General features: G+C 37.7%; 1 long non-coding RNA gene across 2 annotated transcripts; it reads left to right on the forward strand.

Moving 5' to 3' along the window:
• The first annotated feature begins 7591 nt into the window (after positions 1-7591).
• On the forward strand, positions 7592-17105 carry LOC126594741 (uncharacterized). 2 transcript variants are annotated; one of them, XR_007613405.1, is made up of 7 exons: positions 7592-8003; positions 8087-8419; positions 9121-9296; positions 9346-14743; positions 14827-15159; positions 15861-16036; positions 16086-17105. It is a non-coding gene; the product is annotated as an uncharacterized LOC126594741 (long non-coding RNA). The 2 variants fall into 2 exon arrangements; XR_007613406.1 differs by having other exon boundaries at positions 15861-15919; positions 16910-17105.
• Positions 17106-17390: the final 285 nt, after the last annotated feature.

The following is a 17390-nucleotide window of genomic DNA, read 5'->3' on the forward strand; positions in this document are numbered from 1 at the left end:
AACATTTGATCAAAACAAATAACTTTAAAGTAAAGAAGAGCTTATGCTCTTTACAACCAAAATCTAATCTACACATTCCCATGGTTCAAACAAATTTGAGATGGCCTTTCACATAGCTCAATTATCGTAGGCTTAGGTTCATAATCGCCCTTTCTTTAATTAATTAACGCTTTAACTAATTAAACTTGAATGCAACATTTTCATTTGGTTTTTGTATCCATAGAATTGATTTAAATGGAGCTAAATGAAATGAAAATCCAATTCTCATTTAAAGATACAAAACTATTTTGTTCTCAACTAATTTGGGGCGAAAAACAATAGCTATACTGCAAAACACAAACTTTTGAGATCACTTTCTAAAAACAAAAAAGTCCACTACTTCATGTAATTACAACTAGAACCCAAAAATTTCATCAAAATACAAAAACTTCATTAAAGGAGCAAAACATTTTGTCCTTTAGTGATTTTGGGCCTTTACATAAATACGAAAACTTTTGGGTCACAGTACAAATACACAAAAGTATCAAAACTTTATGTAATTGCATAAAAACTCCAAAATACTTTATGCAAATTCAAAATTCAAAATTCAAAATTCAAAATTTTAAAAAGTGTTGAAAAAGGTGAAAGGGATGGGTGGAAAAGTTGATTGGTATGGGTGTTGATTGAAAAAGGACAAATCATGTCATACCATTTATTACAATAAAGTCACACCAACCACCATAAACAAAACTTTATGCAAAACATCAAACACTTTGAATCAAAGCACCAAACCTTTTTGTTCTTCGTAAGAACTTCAAGAACTTTGAAGAACACACATGAAAACTCATAAGAGCTTCATGAATGTTTTCACTCAATAAAACTCAAATTTTCACTACACAAAAGAGGGTTAACATCCTAAGGCACTTAGGGGTTCCAAAAGTCACTTTAAAACTCTTTTAACAAGACAAACATGAAACCGAAAACCCACCCTTTGGATTTGGCCGAATTTCCCCAAAAAAATGGCACCAAATTTTAGCTCCAAAATTCATGCTCATAAGAACTACATCTACAACATTTGAGATGGCAAAATTTTCTAACAAAATTTACATTCAAAGAAGCAAGAATAAAGCTTGCAACAATTACAACATTCAAATCATAAACTATGAAAATACAAAACCCAAAAGGATTCACCAACTACGAGACCTAGGCTCTAATACAACTTAAAGGAAATTTTGTGAAAAACATGTTCATTTGACCAACATCTATGGCATGCAATTAACAATTAAAGGCGAAATCATGCTTGTATGCACTCAAAAACAAAACATTACCCATGAAATTCAAAGCCTAGTAGAAGGGTGAACCAAGACTCAACTCAAGAACAAAGTGAGTTGAGAAATCTTATACCTTTGTTGATTCCCCTTTGCATAAGCAAAGGCTAAGCACCCAAGGAGAGGGCCTTCATTCCTTGCTTCTTAGCTCCATGGATTTCTTGGATGAGGATGGTTGAAAGGATTCTCCAAGTTCCCAAAGTTGAGAACCCCTAAGTCTCCACACCAAGGTAGGACTTGAAGAAGAGATGAGTGACCTAGAGGAAGTAAGATTGCTAGCTAAAATCCATTAGGGTGGCCGGCCTCTTACAGAGAAAAGGGAGCTTGTGTTCTCATCTTTTTTCTCCAAAAGAAACCCTAAGGATGAAATGGCTATAAAGTTGCCTTTATACCACCTCACAATGGAGTGGCAAACTTGCAATTAAGCCAAGTTCACTACCCCTCTCTATATGGCCAGCGATTAAGGGTTCATTGAGCTTTCAAGCCCATTATGGTTCCAAGTTGTCATACAACTTGAGTTAATGGGCTTGACATTCAAATCCCATTGGGCCTTTGTTGGAAATATGCCCTGAAAGTCAATCTTTGGAAGAAATCTTTCAGGACAAATGAATCGATGTATGGATGAATCTTATACATCAAATGGCAAAGACACGAATTAGGACTATCTCAATCAACGAAATATGTCCTAAATAGTGTATCCATGGACAATGGATCGATTGAAGAAGTAATCTAATGATGTTAGACTACAGAGACCTTCTTCACATAACCATTATGTCCAAAAGGTTCCTGGTCGTTGGATTGTCGGAAGGATAATGACAATGCGTAGACCGATACATACTATGTCTGCTTCAATTGGAAGGATGGAAAGTCTCATCCCATTCGTGTTGTGACACTAAGACAAGTATGTAGATACTCATTAGGGGAATGAGTTCACTGAACACAATCGAACGAGAGTACTTGCATGGAGGTCTACTCACATGTCAAGCAAGTAACTCTAATGGTTGGAAAGATGTAAGTAATCCTTAGACCTGAGGCATCGTCGTTGTCTTGTGGTTAAGTACTTAATCTTTGATTATGTCAAAGTCTCCCCATTCGAGGGTGTCCACGGCATAATTGGGGTTAAGCCACTTAGTCATGAAGGCAAGTGTATGCGCAACAAGGAATCTCTAATCCCAGGTAAGAGAGGAAGAATACTCTAAGATATGATTCGGGAATCTTCGGCTGAAGTATCGAGCGTATTGATTGGAAAGCGTTCCTATACGACTCAAATGAATCATATATGAAGGAATAATCACATTAGGGGTTTGACATGATATATCCATACCCTAATGATGTGATTGAGAGTATTGTATTAGAGAAGGATTGAATTACATTGTAATTCCAACTGACTAGGTTCTTCGAATAAACTTCTACATTAGCTTGGGTAGCTATGACATATGGTTAGATGTCACTCATAGCTTGTGAGTTCTTCTAGATGATTAAATGTAGTCGTCAAAGAAGAAAGGTGAATTAAAATGAAGTTTTAATTCACTAAGTGATTGAATTAAATATAAGCAATTGGATTGATGTCAATCACCTCACTGCCTTGCTAATTAGAACCTAAAAGATTGTTCACCAAAACACTATTGTGGTGAGTAACTAATGGATGATGGAAACAATTAATTGGATTAATTATGTGTTGTGATTAATTTAGAAAAGTCTAAAGAAATCATAAAAGCGATAAAGATCGTTTTGGGCTTAAAGAAACGTTCGGGTTTAATTGGGCCCATTGGGCCTAAACCCATTGGGCTTTTATTCAAGCATTGGATGACTTGAAATAAATGAAAGCCCAAAGCCCAAACAACACAAAGAGGGCCGGCCATATTATGTGGGGAAGGAGAGATATTTGGTCAAGTGTTGACTAGGTTTTCATTTGTCTATATAAGGAACTTTATAGTGATAAAGTTCATTAGGGTTTTTTGAAGTGTTTAAACAACAAAGAGGCAAAAGAAAAAGCTCTCTAACACATCAAAGGGCCGGCCACCATTGGGGTGTTTTAGCTAACAATCTTTCACCCTTTTGGTTATTCCTTCATCCTTCACACTACACTAGTGGGTGAGGATCTTTAGAGGTTTCCTACTTTGGAAACTTGAAGAGAACCTAGGAGCACTCATTCTTTCAAAGTGGAGGAGGCAAGGAGGGAAGCTAGGCTCAAGGATTTCAAGGAGCAAAGGGCTTGGAGGTGGTCCATCCTTGGTCTCAAGTCTAGATCAAGAGGTATAAGACTAACCTTCACTTTGTTCTTGATTCTATAAATTGTTTTGATGCATTATATATAAACCTATGAACCTTGAAGGGGATTTGCATGACTATAGCTTTGATAATATGTTATAAATGCTTCCGCTGCTTTCGTATATTAAATTTGATTTGGATATGCATGATAGTCATTATGAAATCCCATGCTAGAATCTCATAGTTTTCCCTTCAGCCTTGCGGCCCCAAACTAACCCGAGGTCTATAACTAACTTATTCGTTCGATTAATTAAAATATTAATTAACCCTAGCCATAAATAGTTAAACCATTTAATTATCCTTACTTATCTCTGTTGTTTCTTCAATCTCTACCTTACACGGTGTACGATCCATTAGGTTCCTTTTAGCGAGGCAGTGGGCAATTAGAACTCTTTCAAATCGATTGTGAATTGAGACTTACTTTCAATTCTGCCTTTAGTGATTATACACGTTTAGGGCTTCCACAAACCATGAGTGACACCTAGCAGTATGTCATGGTTACCCAAGCTAATCCGAAGAGGTGGACAACCTATTAAGTTTAGGATTACAATGCAATACGGTCTTTCTCTAATACAATACTCTTGACCACATTGTTTGGTTTGATAGTTTATTCATGTCTACTATCCAACGTGATTCATTTACTTATATAATTACCTTGAATGTGATTTGGAATGACTTCCTAAATCTCATTCATACTTTGGCCAGAGATTCTTAATCATATCATAGAGTATTCTCCCTTAAACAGTTTGTAGGTTAAAGATCCCTTGTTGCGCATTCACTTGCCTCCATGGCTAAGTGGCTTAACCCCAACTATGTCGTGGACACCCTCGGATATAGTGACTTTGACATAGTCAAAGATCAAGGACCTAACCAGAAGACAACTATGATGCCTCAGGTCAAATGACTACTTTGCATTATCCCAACCATGAGTTCTCATGTGACATGAGTATGAGAACTCCTTGTTGATCGCGTTCAGTGAACTCATTCTCTATTGAGCACCTACGTACTTGTCTTGGTGTCAGTCACACCAATGACTCGAGACCAGTCATTTTCCCCAAGAGAAGACATAGCACGTAATGATCTTAACGGACTGTCAATGCCCAATTGGCAATCCTATGATTAGGAACGCTTAGGATATGTATATGAAATAGAATGGTCTTATGAATCTAACTTCTTTAGATCGCATTCTCCCAATTACATATTCCTTGGACTTATCGTTTAAGCGTATAACATTTACATGAGATGGCTTCAAACAATAATCTTTGCCCTTTAAAATTAAACTGTATTATTTTAACATGTGAAATGTCTGTAAAGTATCATCATATGATTGGTTTTAGGGCACATTTCCAACATCTTGAATATGAAGTCCCCCACAACTTTGAAGGAGATTTAAAGTCTGACTGGATGAACAACCGCATCTGAAGCAACAATAAGATTTACTATCATACAAGAAGAGCTGCGGGCCCGACTACTTGTATTCCACATTTCAAAAGCTCTCCTCGATATTATCAGTTGTATTCCACAGTTTAAAAGCTCTCATTGATGTTATCAGAAATTCAAAAACTAACTTTTGCAATAATTGTTGCAACCCGGAAGCTCAAGTTTTACTTTCAAACGCATGCAGCCATCTTCATGATGTACTATCCTGCCTAATCCAGACGCGCGATGATAAAGGCGTAGACCCTGGCGGATGCAAAGTTTTCTAACGAACGTAACAACTCTCCCCAAAAGCCATGCCAAGGGTAGATGAACACTGGAATGACACACTCATAAGCAAGTTTTGTCCTCGTCACCCTAAAAGATTCTACATAAGAGCAACATGTACTGGCAGTTGAGTACCACCTCCTGGTACGCACCACACGGCCTGATCGGATCATATTTATATATATTTTTACTTCGAATTCACTCGTCTTTTCTTAGTTAGTTCCTTATATTTTTGAGCTATTTACGTTATTTTTGTGTTTATAGGATTTGTTATGCAAAGAAAATAAAAATAGCACAAATGAGTTTTAAATAATAAATTCGTCGAAAATTGCTTTAGTCGTTCTCATTCTGTCATGGATTATTGGTAGAATTATGTCACGGCATAAACAAAAGAAATGGGGAGAGTCGGTCAAAGAGGGAGCAAGAGAGCATCATGATTTATATTTATTTTTACCTCGTTGACTCCCATATTCTTCACTTCTGAAAACAACAGGAAGCTGCTTTGCAGCTGGAAAGAAAGGAATCCAAGGTGGAAACGTGAGGAGTGGAAGGCAGATGCTGCTTTGGCAGCTGGGGAGCGCAGAAATAAGAAACAAAAAGAATAGGCACTTGCAGCGTGAGTGTGGTGGGTGAGGCATTAGCCTCGGGAGATTAATAGGAAATAAAGAGAGAGAGACGGAAAAAAAGGCACGGGGGCACAAACGGAGAGAAGCAGCTTAGCTGCCCTTGCAGCCTTAAAAAAACAGAAAGCGTGAAAGAATCGAAGGACGCGGTCAGGGGGGGAATAAGAGGTCAGAGGGCAGAAAGACTGGGAGAGACAGGTGCCAGGAGAAAGCTGCCTTAGGCAGCGAGAAAAACAAAAACAAGCAGAAAAAGGCAGGGGATAAGAGGGCAGCTCAGTGGAAACGCAGACAGAGATCTTTTCCTCTTTCGGTTAAATCTTTCCAAACTTATATTTTATTTCTGTTTTAATAATGTGTAACTAAATTTATTTTGGCTAGAGGTTAATTCAAAGCCATGAATATATTTGTAATATGAATTGATTACCTTCAGTTGTGATTTCTAAGTTGTGATTTAATTTGCTTAACTACTTGATTGATAACTTATTTTTGTATGTCGATTAAGGATGCATACTTAATTTACATGCATGAATTTGATGCTAGAATATAAGTGAATTTCACCTAATCGTTATGAACTTATATTCACAAGTAGTGAAGGTTGCTAGTCACAATCACGTTAAGTAAATTCTTGGCATAAGTTTCATGCAAATCATAGTAACGAGTGCCTCGTCAATGCTTATGTTTTTCATAGAACTTAATGATTCTTGCTTGTATCTCTATTATGCAATTCATGTAGGGAACTTGTAGGGAATGTTTTGGGTTGTCGTATGCAATCATCCAACCCAATAACTTGTGGAAAAATTAAGGGTTAATTAGTGCAATTCACGGTTAATTTGGGGCGTTGAGATTTACAATTTATTGAAAGAACAACTGAAAATCAATTTAGGTTGCATATGTGTCATGTGTGGAGAAGAACCCTCTAGCTAGTCCGTCACCTATCCTTTCACCTTAATTTATGCTTTTGTCAATTCTGTAATTTATTTAAGTTTAATTTACTTCTCGTCAAAACCAAACACCCCCCATTATTAAATTATATTATTTAGTTAGTTTTCATTGTTGTTAGTCTTTTAATTCAATTTCCGTCCATTTCAGTTCCTAGTGTCTAAATTGATTGTTTTCATTATGTTGAGTCATTCTAAGTGTGTTTCGAGTTATTAGAGTTTTTAGCCTAGTTTATGTCCTTGAGTCTTGTTTAATATTTTTGAATTAATTTAGAATAGATTAGCAATCCCTCCTAATCCCCGGCCTAGAACGATACCCTACTTACATCTATACTACAATTGTCAAAAAGAGGGTTTAATTTGAGTGTGCTTATATTATTCGCGCCAAATTTTGGCCCCGTTGCCGGGGATTAGCAACTTTGCTAATCCCTTTATTTTTGTTTTTGTTTATGTTTATATTGGTGTTTGTGTATTTTACTTTTGATATTTGATTTATTTTTCTTTCTTTGATTTTAGGTACAAATGGAGCCGAGGGAAATTTAAAGGAAAGATTCGTCCGGCTAAAGACGTTAAATCAAGCGCTTCTTGGGAGGCAATCCAAGCATTCAACGAAGGGAGACTTTGGAATCGCTAACCCAATCAGCTTTGCATTCTTACACCCTTATCTTTACTGCTTTTATTTTGTTTTGTTTAGTTAGTTGTGTTATTTGGTTGATTTCTGTGAGTTTGTGTTATTTAGTTTATGTCACAGCCCGTTCCAAAATATTACATTCGTGGCTGTGAATGGACGAAATTGCCCTTAAGAAATACTAAGTATGTGAAGCTCAAGTTGATAATTATCTAAGTTCCTAAGTTTTGAAAATAAAATGGAATTTAATAAGGATGGAACTTAGATTTTTAGGTTAAAATTTTGTGGTTTAGAGTTGGGGATTGGAAAAGGACCACGTGGGATCCCCATTCCTTATTTCCCTCCCCATTTCCCGTATACTGTCCTTCACACTCTCTCTCTCTCCTCCCTCACGATTACTCTCAGTTCTCTCTCCCTCTCCTTCGAACTCACACGGACCACCACAAAACCACCCTAAATCTATACCAACGACGAATCTAACACCACCATTGGAACCCTGAAGACTTCACGATCACGATGGTATCCATTTCAAGTAAGTTTTGCTTCGGAAAACCCTAGTTTCAAAGTTCCCGTGAAATGGTACTGTTCATGATCTTTTAAATGGTTACGATTTAGGCTAAAACAAGATCACAGCGAGCTTGGTGAGGTCCCAAGGAAGCTCGGAGTGCTTCGTTGGAAGTTTTTGGACGTAAGAACACGGAGATCGACAAGTTCAAAGTTTGGCCGGAGCTTTCGAGGCTTTTTCCGGCGAATCCCCGGCGAGTTAGGAGTCTAGGTAGGTATCAATCTCTTCGTCTCGTCAAGTACTACAACTTTCCTTTTGTTTCACTCAATTTCGTTGAGTATTGAAGAAGTTATACTCATTTGAAAAATACCCAGTTTCCGGCGACCTAAGAGGCTTTCGAGGCAGTTTCCGGCCAAACCACGGCGAACTAGGTGTTGTTCAAGGTACCATTCTCTTTGTATATTCAAGGGCTACAACTTTCGTTTTTGAATCACTTGATTTCGTTGAGAAATGACAAAGTTATGGCAATTTGAAAAACTGCCCAGAAAACGGCCGCCGGAAAAAACCAGTCCGGCGACCCAAGGAAGAAGAAGGTGCTACAGTAAAAAAAATAAAAATAAAAATAAAATTATTTTAAAAATATGTCGACGTCCGTGACGTCGAGTAGATCACTGTGGTATATTCATATACCTAAATTGAACACCGTATGAGAAAGTTATTGAGGATTGTTGGTTAGGTGTTCAAATAACGTTTTATAGTTTTCACATTTAGGTGAAAATGTGAATTGATGATCCGACCGTTGGATCATCACCAAACTTTGATACGTTGTAATACGTAATATTTGAGGATTATTGGAACTTACGGATTGGGAATCCGAGTTACGGATCTTCCGGAATTGGAATTGTAAGTCCATAATATAAAATGTTAACCGTCACTTAGTTTTGGAAATTGACGGAGATCCGACCGTTGGATGGTAATGAAATTTTAGGATGTTGTCCTAGAGGTATAATGTGGACCTCTGGAAGTTATGGATTTAAAATCTGAGTGGCAGATCTTCCGGATCGATCAACGTAGTGACGTATTTTATATAAGTTATGTATTCTATCGATATGAATTCTGAGCCTGGATTTGATTACTATTCTAGGCGGCGATCGTCATGACGCCTTGATGTGTGGTGCTAGGGAGTTGTTGGACGAACTCCAGGTGAGTGGGCAGTTTTGTTTTCCGTATATATATATACTTGACGTTTCCCAGAAATTGAATTGAAATGAAAATATGTTTAAAATGAAATGCATATGAGTTATGTGGAAAAAACGGGAAGTGAAATACCATGCATAGAATTGATATGAAAAGTATATAGAAATGTGAGTTGAAATGCCATGCATGAATTAATATATGATGCATATGTATGAATTGGTGCGGTGGACGCACAGGTAAGAATTGATTTATGATGCATATGTATGAATTGGTGCGGTGGACGCACAAGTAAGAATTGATTTATGATGCATATGTATGAAATGGTGCGGTGGACGCACAGATGAGTATTTAATTACTGTTATAATGATGATGATATATATTGAGCTCAAATCCTGCACCATGGTTTAGTGCTTATAGTATTCACCGCATCGCACGCTCGCCTTGGATCCAAGTAGATGCTAGTCGTACAGTCCACGCGGAGTGGGTACGACAGACCAGTCGCGAGAGTGTTAGTGAGATTCCGACTGGTGGGTGACCTTAGATTATGTGCACAGATGATTTATGAGAAGCACTAGAGCGTAACTTGTGTGCAGAAGGCCGGACGGGTCACAGAGGTGACTCCGGTAGAGTGATAATGATAGATTTTGAGCTCTAGGTTCAACCGTATAGGGCTATTAGAGGGCCTACGGTTGATTACTTTCTTGCACCTGATATGATTATGTTGATGCATTCATACCTTATTACTGTTGAGATGATGTGGCATGGCATAATTAATATGAGAAATGTTGAGATGACATGGCATGGCATGATTGATAAAGAGATAATGTTGAGATAGTAAAAATGAAGTTTTGAGAATATATATGTATATTTATATTTTACATTTCTGGGAAAGTATACAGGTTTTACGGAGAGGGGTTACAACGTTTTGAGAAATGTTTGGATTTGGAAAAGAATTGTTTTACTGACCCACTCAATTTTGGTTTTGCGCCCCTCCAGGTTCAGGAATCACAAAGGTGTGGTGACTACGAGGAATTCGACGGTGTTCTGACAGATTGGACAAAATTAGGACTCACCTTCGGGTGTATCAATTTAAATTGTATCTTAAAGCTTCCGTACTGTGCAAATGGTTACGTCACTCTCACGTGACGGCCAGCATGCCCTCCTTCGGGACGGGGTGTGTCAGTTGGTATCAGAGCATGGTTGCAATCTTGGACATCTTGAGAAGTTTCTAGTGAATTCTGTCAGAACTACACCGCCTCGTAGCAAACCACGTAGTTAGAGGAACTTAGTCTCCTTGATTTAGCGGGTTAGGGGAAACTATTCTTATGGTGATTCAGTATATTAGAAAAATGGACATTTTAAGACGGGTTATGAGTTGAATTTGAATCACTTAAGAGAAATGATGAACCTGAGGGAACAAAGTGACGGATTAACCAATTGGAAAAGATGTTTCGGAATATGCAAGTCAAAGGAATCTTCCTTCTGACAAGGGGTCGAGACGACTACCTGGTTTTGGTTATGAATTTGTATCCTGGTGGAAACAGGAGTATGAATTGTTGTCACCAGAGGAATCAGTCGATTGAGAATTGTTTAAGGACTTGTTTAAAGGAAAAGTTTATCCCTCCGGCATTTATCGATGGTAGTAAACAAGTGTTTACAAATATAAGACAAGGAAGGTGATGATCGAGGGATATTATAGAAAGTTTTCAGACTTGCCTCGTTCCATCCAGATATTGTTGTTAATTTGGTGGAGGTGTTATGTTGTTTTAAGCTGGGTGACAAAAAGGGAAGTGGTAATTTGGGTGACCACTATCCATTGTACTTCTTACCAGGAATATACGAGATGCTGTTGAGTCTTGAGGACTCTGAGAACATGAGCAACGAGAATAAAGAAGAATAAGAAATGAATGGGAATTAAAAGAAGACGATAAAGTTAATGATTCGTCATATCAAGGATATAGAAAGATTCAGAGCTTCGAAAGAAGTGAAGCTAGAGTTAATTCTTCCAGCTGAGGTTTTAATGTCGCTGGTCAGAATAAAAGTGATGGATATACTGGTAATCCCAGATATTTGAGACAAGGTGTCTCGAGTAAAGGAAATGTACCTTGTGCAGCAAGTACAAAAATTAACACTTTGGGAAGTGTGAAATTAATGAATGTGTTTATGTGAACAGAGGGGACACAGAATTGTGAATTGTCCCTAGAATCAGTTGTACTCAATAATTTTCCATGATATCATAGTGTCGATTCAGAAGAGTTATAAACTTAGTAGTTTGGTCGGATTGACTGTGAGTACAGAGAGATTTGATGAGTTATATGTTCAGCCGTACAGGCCACGAGAAGTGGATTCGATTGACACATGCGAAATTTATGAGTTATAGGCTCGGCCGTACCGACCACGCGGAGTGGATCCGGCCGACGTATTATTGAGATAAGAGTTGAATCAACCGTATTGGTCATTCTAGTTGACTTCGGCTGATATATTTCTTATTATGTATGTTATTACCTAGAGAGTAGTAAATAAATGTAGTTGAGACGAGTGTATGTATTTTGCATTGAGTGACAAAATAGTAATGTTATATCTTTGTGAGTGGTTGCCTACTTATCGAGACAACGATGATTTATCAGTATTGCGGGCTGCAGACCGTAATATTAATAACTCATTCGTGGATTCGTTAAGTAAGTAAACCGGTAGATTATTTTGTACTTATTCAGAATGCTTAGTAGTAATAGAGTATGTATTGTGTCGGTTAAATTATTTCCATTAGATTGGTTGGTTATAATTGTGACAAGACGGAATGTTAAGGGAAACCAGTACTTTCCATCGATCTGGATGACCAGAGATTACTTTTGTAAGTATGCAAAGTGGATTGAGTTCAGCCATTATTTATGTTGTGAGAGCAAAGAGATTGTTTTCGAAAGGCTGTCAAAAATACTTAGCTCATGTGGTGCTAAATGATGTTGTTTGGAGTAGTGTGAATAATGTCGAAAGAGTTAGACTTTTCTTGATGTCTTCCTTGAAAGTATACCTGGATTGCCTTCAGGCAGAGATATGAGGTTCACTATTGAATTGTTGCCAGGTATAAATTTATGTTAAAGATTGGTTCATGATGAGTTAAGGGAATTGGAAATTCAGTTGAGAGAATTGGTTGATAAAAGTTTTATTCAACCTAGTACAACACTTTTGAGGAGCCCCAATTTGTTGGTGAGGAAGAAAATGGATCTTGAGGTCTGTTTATTATCAATTGAAGATTATGAGTAACGTTGTTCCTAAGATTGTTTTCTGGACTCGTTATAGTCTTTATGAAATTTGGTGATGCTATATGGATACTCATGCTGTTTTATGAATTATTGGATGAAGTATTCCAATAATGCCTTGATAAATAGATATCATTTTCATTGAAGATATTCTGGCATATTCTGAGCCAGAGCAGAGCATGTAAACGTATTAAGTCGGTAGAACAAAGATTGGAAGAATGTCGATTGTATGCTAAGTTTAGCAAATGCGAATGTTGGATGAATCAAGCAGCATTTCTGGGATATGTTATATATTCTTAAGGTATTCAAGTGAAACCTTAAAAGGTAACAGAAATTAAAATTTGGAACAACCACGAGTCGTAATTGAGATTTGGAATTTCTTAGCTTACCAGGCTATCTTGGATGGTTGTGAAAGATTTTTCAGTCATTGCTTTGTCATTGACGAGACTGTTGAGAAAAGAGGTCATGTATGAGTGGGAAGGAAATTGTGAGCAAAGGATTCAACAACTGAAGTATTTCCTCACTCATGCACGTATTTTGGTATTCCTAGAAGATAGTGGTAATCATAAATTTTTAGTGATGTTTCTTGAATGGTATTGGAGGCATGTTGATGCAAATGTTAGGGTGATTGCATACGTTTCACGATAAATGGAATCTCATAGGATGAATTACCCTACTGGTGATTTGGAAGTCACGATTACCATTCTTGCTGTGAAGTTATGGAGACATTATATTTTAGTGGGAATGCAAGATTTTTTTTACGAATCCAAAAAGTCTTCAATATCCATTACTTGGAAGGAATTTGATATGAGGCAGCGAAAGTGAATTGTATTGCTTAATGAACATGATTGTACGATCAGGGTGATCGTAAAGTTTGTTCTAGCTGAAGCACTTGGTGAGAAGACTACAGTAAGATTAATATCTGGCACGTTTGCCAAGAGTATCATATTGTGGATTGAAAACCAACGGAAGAAAAATTAAGAATGGAAGATCGAGAAGAAGTTATACTTGTTAAATTTCAAGTTAGGCCTATTTGGTAAGGTCGTACTCGAGACTCAAATGCTTGACGAAGGAATTCAATAATTAACCGAGGCAGAATTGGATGGTATGTTTATGCAAGAGAATGGGACGTATGTGCCAAATTATGTGGAATTAAAGAAAGCAATTTTGACGATGTACACTGTTAAGTTTTTGAGTATGTTGGTTACTTCTAAGTTTTGGATAGCGTACAAGAAGCTTGGTTACCAAGTTACCTTATAGTACACCTTTGTGTTGGACAGAAGTTGTCAAAAGAGTTCTTGCGGGCCCTGAGACTATGGATGAGTCTCCTCAAAATATTCAGGTGAGTAAGTTAACCTGAAAGTAGCCAGGAATGACAAAAGAGATTAACAGATGGATATGCCACTAATCAAGTGTGTAAGGTAAATGGTTTGATATTTTTGGAAATTTCACCATGAACAGAAATAGTAAGATTCAGAAAGGGAGACAAGATAAGTCTTGAACACATCAGTCCGTTTTGATCATTAAAGGAATCGACGAAGTTGCATACAAGTTTGTGATGCCTTTAGAATTGGCTAAGGCACATAATGTATTTTGTGTTTGATGCGTTGTCACTAGGTGGCAGATTTGTCACATGGGATTATGGTGTAACTATTGAGAATTAAATTGGATTCGACTTGATAAGGAACCAAGGACGACTTTGGATTGGAAAAAGAAGGTCCTGAGAATTAAGACAGAGTAAGTAGTAAAAGCTTTGTGAAGGAAATCATTCAGTAGAAAAGTATGTGGGAGAAAGAGAATCGGATGAGAGAGATTTACCCGAAGCTATTGTTGGAGTATGGTTGATTTAGTTGGTTGCTGGAATTTCGGGGACGAAATTCTATAAGGAGGGGAGATTGTCACAGCCCGTTCCAAAATATTACATTCGTGGCTGTGAATGGACGAAATTGCCCTTAAGAAATACTAAGTATGTGAAGCTCAAGTTGATAATTATCTAAGTTCCTAAGTTTTGAAAATAAAATGGAATTTAATAAGGATGGAACTTAGATTTTTAGGTTAAAATTTTGTGGTTTAGAGTTGGGGATTGGAAAAGGACCACGTGGGATCCCCATTCCTTATTTCCCTCCCCATTTCCCGTATACTGTCCTTCACACTCTCTCTCTCTCCTCCCTCACGATTACTCTCAGTTCTCTCTCCCTCTCCTTCGAACTCACACGGACCACCACAAAACCACCCTAAATCTATACCAACGACGAATCTAACACCACCATTGGAACCCTGAAGACTTCACGATCACGATGGTATCCATTTCAAGTAAGTTTTGCTTCGGAAAACCCTAGTTTCAAAGTTCCCGTGAAATGGTACTGTTCATGATCTTTTAAATGGTTACGATTTAGGCTAAAACAAGATCACAGCGAGCTTGGTGAGGTCCCAAGGAAGCTCGGAGTGCTTCGTTGGAAGTTTTTGGACGTAAGAACACGGAGATCGACAAGTTCAAAGTTTGGCCGGAGCTTTCGAGGCTTTTTCCGGCGAATCCCCGGCGAGTTAGGAGTCTAGGTAGGTATCAATCTCTTCGTCTCGTCAAGTACTACAACTTTCCTTTTGTTTCACTCAATTTCGTTGAGTATTGAAGAAGTTATACTCATTTGAAAAATACCCAGTTTCCGGCGACCTAAGAGGCTTTCGAGGCAGTTTCCGGCCAAACCACGGCGAACTAGGTGTTGTTCAAGGTACCATTCTCTTTGTATATTCAAGGGCTACAACTTTCGTTTTTGAATCACTTGATTTCGTTGAGAAATGACAAAGTTATGGCAATTTGAAAAACTGCCCAGAAAACGGCCGCCGGAAAAAACCAGTCCGGCGACCCAAGGAAGAAGAAGGTGCTACAGTAAAAAAAATAAAAATAAAAATAAAATTATTTTAAAAATATGTCGACGTCCGTGACGTCGAGTAGATCACTGTGGTATATTCATATACCTAAATTGAACACCGTATGAGAAAGTTATTGAGGATTGTTGGTTAGGTGTTCAAATAACGTTTTATAGTTTTCACATTTAGGTGAAAATGTGAATTGATGATCCGACCGTTGGATCATCACCAAACTTTGATACGTTGTAATACGTAATATTTGAGGATTATTGGAACTTACGGATTGGGAATCCGAGTTACGGATCTTCCGGAATTGGAATTGTAAGTCCATAATATAAAATGTTAACCGTCACTTAGTTTTGGAAATTGACGGAGATCCGACCGTTGGATGGTAATGAAATTTTAGGATGTTGTCCTAGAGGTATAATGTGGACCTCTGGAAGTTATGGATTTAAAATCTGAGTGGCAGATCTTCCGGATCGATCAACGTAGTGACGTATTTTATATAAGTTATGTATTCTATCGATATGAATTCTGAGCCTGGATTTGATTACTATTCTAGGCGGCGATCGTCATGACGCCTTGATGTGTGGTGCTAGGGAGTTGTTGGACGAACTCCAGGTGAGTGGGCAGTTTTGTTTTCCGTATATATATATACTTGACGTTTCCCAGAAATTGAATTGAAATGAAAATATGTTTAAAATGAAATGCATATGAGTTATGTGGAAAAAACGGGAAGTGAAATACCATGCATAGAATTGATATGAAAAGTATATAGAAATGTGAGTTGAAATGCCATGCATGAATTAATATATGATGCATATGTATGAATTGGTGCGGTGGACGCACAGGTAAGAATTGATTTATGATGCATATGTATGAATTGGTGCGGTGGACGCACAAGTAAGAATTGATTTATGATGCATATGTATGAAATGGTGCGGTGGACGCACAGATGAGTATTTAATTACTGTTATAATGATGATGATATATATTGAGCTCAAATCCTGCACCATGGTTTAGTGCTTATAGTATTCACCGCATCGCACGCTCGCCTTGGATCCAAGTAGATGCTAGTCGTACAGTCCACGCGGAGTGGGTACGACAGACCAGTCGCGAGAGTGTTAGTGAGATTCCGACTGGTGGGTGACCTTAGATTATGTGCACAGATGATTTATGAGAAGCACTAGAGCGTAACTTGTGTGCAGAAGGCCGGACGGGTCACAGAGGTGACTCCGGTAGAGTGATAATGATAGATTTTGAGCTCTAGGTTCAACCGTATAGGGCTATTAGAGGGCCTACGGTTGATTACTTTCTTGCACCTGATATGATTATGTTGATGCATTCATACCTTATTACTGTTGAGATGATGTGGCATGGCATAATTAATATGAGAAATGTTGAGATGACATGGCATGGCATGATTGATAAAGAGATAATGTTGAGATAGTAAAAATGAAGTTTTGAGAATATATATGTATATTTATATTTTACATTTCTGGGAAAGTATACAGGTTTTACGGAGAGGGGTTACAACGTTTTGAGAAATGTTTGGATTTGGAAAAGAATTGTTTTACTGACCCACTCAATTTTGGTTTTGCGCCCCTCCAGGTTCAGGAATCACAAAGGTGTGGTGACTACGAGGAATTCGACGGTGTTCTGACAGATTGGACAAAATTAGGACTCACCTTCGGGTGTATCAATTTAAATTGTATCTTAAAGCTTCCGTACTGTGCAAATGGTTACGTCACTCTCACGTGACGGCCAGCATGCCCTCCTTCGGGACGGGGTGTGTCAGTTTAAGTGTGGGGGAAGGTTAACCAAAGTCTTTTTACATTAACTTACATAAAAAAAAAAAATTTAAAAAAAAAAAAAAAAAAAAAAAAAACAAAACAAAACAAAACACATTGAAAAAACAAAAAAAAAACAAAAAAAAAAAAACATAAAAGTAAAAATATTTTACAATGATGTGTATACTAATAGCATTCATTGGTCAGGTAGTGCTTCAGTAGTCGACGGTGCTTCAGCAGTCGGCGGGGTCACGGAAGGAGGAGGTATCGGAGGTTGATCAGTTGGAGCTTCACTACGCAGT

Source organism: Malus sylvestris, chromosome 13 (assembly GCF_916048215.2).
Source record: "Malus sylvestris chromosome 13, drMalSylv7.2, whole genome shotgun sequence".
Classification (NCBI taxonomy): Eukaryota; Viridiplantae; Streptophyta; class Magnoliopsida; order Rosales; family Rosaceae; genus Malus; species Malus sylvestris.